The 5465-nt window shown below is 38.2% G+C and overlaps 1 long non-coding RNA gene across 1 annotated transcript; it reads left to right on the forward strand.

Moving 5' to 3' along the window:
• Window positions 1-334: 334 nt before the first annotated feature.
• Window positions 335-4694, forward strand: LOC107000207 (uncharacterized). Its single transcript, XR_001447210.3, has 3 exons — window positions 335-493; window positions 841-1005; window positions 4054-4694. It is a non-coding gene; the product is annotated as an uncharacterized LOC107000207 (long non-coding RNA).
• The last annotated feature ends 771 nt before the right edge of the window (window positions 4695-5465 follow it).

Here is a 5465-nt window from a genome sequence, read left to right on the forward strand (position 1 = left end):
AGACAAAAATCCCTGCCAAATGTAACTTACACTCTAATGAAGGGAGATAGATAATAAACAAACCAAAGAAAAAAAAAGTGAATCAGATAGAATGTTAAATAGTGATAAATGCTATGGAGAAAAATCAAGCAGGGAGTTAGGCAATGGGGATTTGGAGGCGTTACAACTTTCAATAGGGTTGTCAGCAAAGGCCTCATTGTGAAGATGCCTCTCAGTAAAGACCTGAAGAAGGTGAGTCAGAAAGGAGGTGGAGTTTGAGGGTAATAGCATTCCATGGAGCAGAAAGAGCAAGTGCACAGGAATAGCAAGAAGCAGAGTGAGAGAGGTGAGGAGAATTCAAGATGACATTAGAGAGATGACAAAGTCTAGGTTAAGGAGGATCTTGTAGACTCTGAGTATGGTGTTGAGCAGGGAAGAGACAGGCTCTGGCTTAGGGTTTAGAAGGAACGCAGGCTATGTGGTGAGGATTGTCTGAAGGGTAACAAAGGCCAAGGTGGGGAGACTACTTAGAACTCTACTTTAGGTGAAATGTTAGAACTGGGTGATGCAAAAATGTGCTCAGCATCTGTGAGGAGGGGCAGAGAGGGAGCAAGGATGGATCCAGGGTTTTTAGTCTGATCAACTGAAAGTCTGGAACAGCCATTACTTAAAATGAAGAAGTCTGAGGGAAGAAAAAGATTTGGGGGAGAATATCAAGAAACTTGATTTTGGATGGGTGTATTCGAGATGCAGATTGCACATCCAAGCCGAGATGCCAAGTAAGCAGTTGAATGTTTAAATGTGGATTTGAAAGGAGAGGTAGAGGCTGGAAATATAATTTTGGTAGTCATTCTGTTACAGATGTTATTTGAAAGCTGTGAGACTGAGTGAGATCATGGAGGAAGTGAATGTAAATAGAAAAGGGAAAAAGTCTGAAGATGGAGCCCTGAGACACTCCATTGTAAACTGGAAGATGAGGAAGAGCCGGCAAAGGAGACTGAGAAGGGGCAGCCAGTGAAGATGGAAGTAACCAGGAGACTGTGGTGTCTGAAAGTCAAGCAGCAAAGGGTTTCCACGAGGAAGGAGAAATTAACAAGGTCAAATGTTGTATATGGGTTGAGTAAAACTAGAATACCTCCTAAATAGAGTATGTTCTAAATTTATTACCAGTACTTGAAATCACCTACAAATTGATCTCCTTTACGTCTATGCCTTCATCTCCTAATATCTCCTCCCTTCCTCAGTATAGCCTCTCCCCCATTTTCCTCTCCAGCTTTCATCTGCTACCTTACTCTCTCCCTTGTTCACTATCCCTTCTCTAGACCAGCCCTTTGTTTTTCCATCATGTCAATATATTGTCCTATCGGTTGTTCCCACTGCCTAACTGTTCCTTTTACTTCATGATTACTTCCTATCATTACAGTTTCTTTTCGTGACCACTCGCTCTACAGTACCAATTTTATTAATGTTACTTCCATCTCCTTCCATTCACTCTTTATCCCACCACTTTGTTCCTTTACTTTATATAATTTTTGGCATCACAACATTTTCAGTTCATTGTTTTTCATCCCACATAACAACAAGGATCTAGACTGTCTTGTTCTCTGCACTGGGTCAGGCTAGAACAAGGTGTGCTACAGTATGCATTCAATTAATATTTACTGAATAAGCTAATTAATCTATATTTCAAAATTTTAACAAAATTATATGTAAGACATACCCAAACACTGGTAAATTATTCCAAATTGAGATGTGTAGAGGAAGAAATCTGAGAGGAATTTTTATTTGATGATGCTGGAAAGTATTTTTTTCAAGTGTTTTTCAATTTACATGTTGTGTAATTGAAAAACATTCCTCAATCCATTTGAGCATTTGGCAATCTCTTTGAGACATAGTTCATCTACCTTATTTCCACAGCCCCTCAAATACAACCTTGCATTTGCCTAAAATGGTGCTATATTATAACTTCATGTTACCTCTCATAGTTCCAGGAATCTGTAAAAGTAATAGCGTCATCTTTATTCGGGTCTAGTATACAGCAGACACACCTTAACTGTTTATTGAAAAGATGTTTAAATAAATGAATATTGAAATCTTTAATTAAGAGTAGCTGCTGAGGAACAGAAAACCAAACACCACATGTTCTCACTTATAAGTGGGAACTTAATGATGAGAACACATGGACACATGGGGGGAACAACACACACTGGGGCCTGGGGCAGGTGGGAGGGAGAACGCCAGGAAGAACAGCTACTGGGTGCCGGGCTTAATACCTGATGATAGGTTGATCTGTGCAGCAAACTACTATGGCACACGTTTCCCTATGTAACAAACGTGCACATCCTGCACAGCTACCCCGGAACTTAAAATAAAAGTTGGTTAAAAGAAAAAAAAAAAAAGGGTAGCTGCTGAATTAGTCAAGTAAAATTTTCTTATTCATTCATTTTCTACCAGCCTTCTCAAGAGAATTGTCTTCTAAGAGGTCCAAATGAACACAACTTATCATTGGAAGCTCTTTTTAAAAAATCGCTCTAATGAAATTCAGGGGATGAGTAGAAACGGGGTAGGGGCAGGCTTTGTGTTTGATAATTTGGTGTGCTCTTTCATCTTCCCTCTGCAGTCTTACGCTCATTGTTTGTTGCTGCTAAAGCAGTAAATGTTGTTTGTCTTCATTGCAAAACCAAGGATAGAAAACTTTGAAGTGTTTTCTGTTGCTTAATGTCACCTACTGTTCCTGTCAGCAAACTGAGATAAACCTGATGGACTGAGGTGTCTGGTCTAATTCCTTTATTGACACATAGTCCTGTCTTCAAACACCAGTGTAAATGAATAAGTACTGAGATAGTAATGTGTCAGTAATAGGCTGCCAGATAAATGCCATTGTTTACGTACTGATCCCTGCTTCCTAAGGCCCAAACAGCTCAAAAATCTTACAAATTAGCACCTCGCTGAGATCAAAGAATTGTCTTTTCTTTCTGCAATTACCTACTTGGAGAGCGGTGCAAGCAGATGAGACGAGTTTAAGCTGTCTCTCTCTAGCCCAAATCTTTCTTTTAAAGAGAACAAATGGTGGAATTATACACTGTTTCAGGAAAAGGCAGTTAAGAATAAGAGATTTTTACTTTATTTTGCCATGCAAGAACAAGGGGATTTTTAATTTTTATGTTAATCCACCAATCAATTCCCATTACAATTATTTTACTGGAAATTCAGTGGAAAGAGCCATGTTCATCCTTAACAACCGCCTTTTGGGATCAGATTTAACTGCAAATTACAAAAATAAAAATCGTTTTGAATTCAGGGATACCATAGTACCCACACTTCGAACAGAAAGTATGAGAAGAATAAATACTTTCTGAAGGAGTAAAAATTTAGACAACAAATCTTCTAATTTCGTTTTTGGCATATCTTAAACAGAAAAGTACACCATTAGTCTCTCTTAATTTGAAAAAAAAAAAAAGGTATAATTTGATGACTTTCCTTGCTTACCAAGTTCTTTGCCCTGAAGCACATTCCAGCTCCATTAGCCTGTGTCCAAAATGGCATTGTTTTATTTGAAGATATTGAGAAATGAGAGGATAGAAGGATGTAACTTGAGTTTACACTATTTAGTAATTGTCTTTCATATTAGTCATATAACCTAGAAACAAGAAACCAAATGTTCAAAACTTATTATGGCTTAGGATAACACTGGCTTCTTTATAAGAAAAACAAAATTCTTTCTTGGTGGTTGGCTTTATCTTTTATGCAAATGAACAAAATCTGCTTTCCATTTCTAGCGTTAGACTTTGTGTTAGTCAAAGCCTTGACTCCTATGGATAAGTGAGTGGTTTAAAGAAATAAAAATTGACCTGAAAAGTAATTATCTGCAATAAGTTGGAATCCTTTTTCCCTATATGTGTTTTACTTCACTTATCCACATCCATGGTTTTTAAAGGGAATATTAAATGCCTTATGCCAAAGTAAATAATGTTCATGTAAATAAATGTGAACTTAAGGCAAATTTTGATATAATTTGTCTCACTTTTCTAAATCTGTTTCTTGCATTAAGCATTCTAGTATCTTTGGAATCAGCCAGGGCTAGAGCAAAAGCCCCTCCTGTGATGCTGTGACCCCCAAGTTTGAAGACTACTGATAACCCCAATCTACGAAGACTGGCTATGGAACTTCCTACATGGAGACAACGCCAGTGGAACTCTGATAATTATCCTAAAACAAGGAGGCTTCTTCAGTAACCCTTGAACTATGTTCAAATATGTGATTACATTTATGTCCTTAATATTACTATTAGTTTCTGATGTTAAAGTAAAAGATGAGGAAAAAGTAGAAAAGGTAAAGCAGTACAGGTTAGTTCAATGCCAGAGTAACTTCTAGGAGGGTATATATTCAGTGTGAACAATTTTCAGCAGAGAAATGTCAACTTCTGGCCACAACAGCAACCAGTAAAATAACTATTTTTAGTGTCATATCTATTAATGAAGAGGAGATTGCATAATATAGATGAAAGAGCGTAGTATTTGAAGGTGGAACGCCTAGCAGGGCTTGAGTCTCAACTCTGCTGCTTTTACTCTAATTGACTGAGACAAGTCATTTAAACTAAAAGAGCCTCAATTTTCTCATATCTAATGTAACATAAGAGTTCACAGCCTTTTACATTGTAGTTACTGTGAAGATCTAATCACAATGAAATATATTTATATGTCTGTCTGCTGATAGAACTTTTGTCATAGAGGGTAGTCCATTTTATGTCAATAGGGCTTAAATAAGATCTGTGCTAGCAACTGAATTACACCAGTGAGTGAATAATTACAAAGAAAGCCTGCTTTATCAATCGATATAAAGAAGAAAGTTACTGAGTTTGTGGGGGAGATTCTCCTTTCATACTGACACTTGTTCTTACTTTCCCTGAAATAGAGATTATAGTAGTCTGCCAGCAATCCTCAAACTTCAATCCTGGCCTGGAAATTGGACAGAAGGAGTCCAAGGATGCCTGAACTGAAAGTGCCAGTGAATGTCTCAGTGCAAACTGTGGAGTCATAGTGGTTAATATGCAAAATTAATTCCCCATTCAGACTCCAGGCAGTTACATATCAACCAACATCAACTTCGACCCTCAATCTTCAGCCTCAACCTAGTAATAGTATCTCCGAGGTGAATAAGCTATGAAATGGACATTTTCACCCTCCTTTTTTTTTTTTTTTTTTTTTTTTTTTTTTGAGACAGAGTCTTGCTCTGTCCCTCAGGCTGGAGTGCAGCGGTGTAATCTGGGCTCACTGCAACCTCCACCTCCCGGTTACAAGCGATTCTCCTCTCTCAGCCTCCTGAGTAGCTGGGACTACAGGCACGTGCCACCACACCTGGCTAATTTTTTGTATTTTTAGTGGAGACAGTTTTTCACCGTGTTAGCCAGGCTTGTTCTCTATCTCCTGACCTCTTGATCTGCCTGCCTCAGCCTCCCAAAGTGCTGGGATTACAGGCATGAGCCA

This window comes from Macaca mulatta, chromosome 9 (assembly GCF_049350105.2).
Source record: "Macaca mulatta isolate MMU2019108-1 chromosome 9, T2T-MMU8v2.0, whole genome shotgun sequence".
Classification (NCBI taxonomy): domain Eukaryota; kingdom Metazoa; phylum Chordata; class Mammalia; order Primates; family Cercopithecidae; genus Macaca; species Macaca mulatta.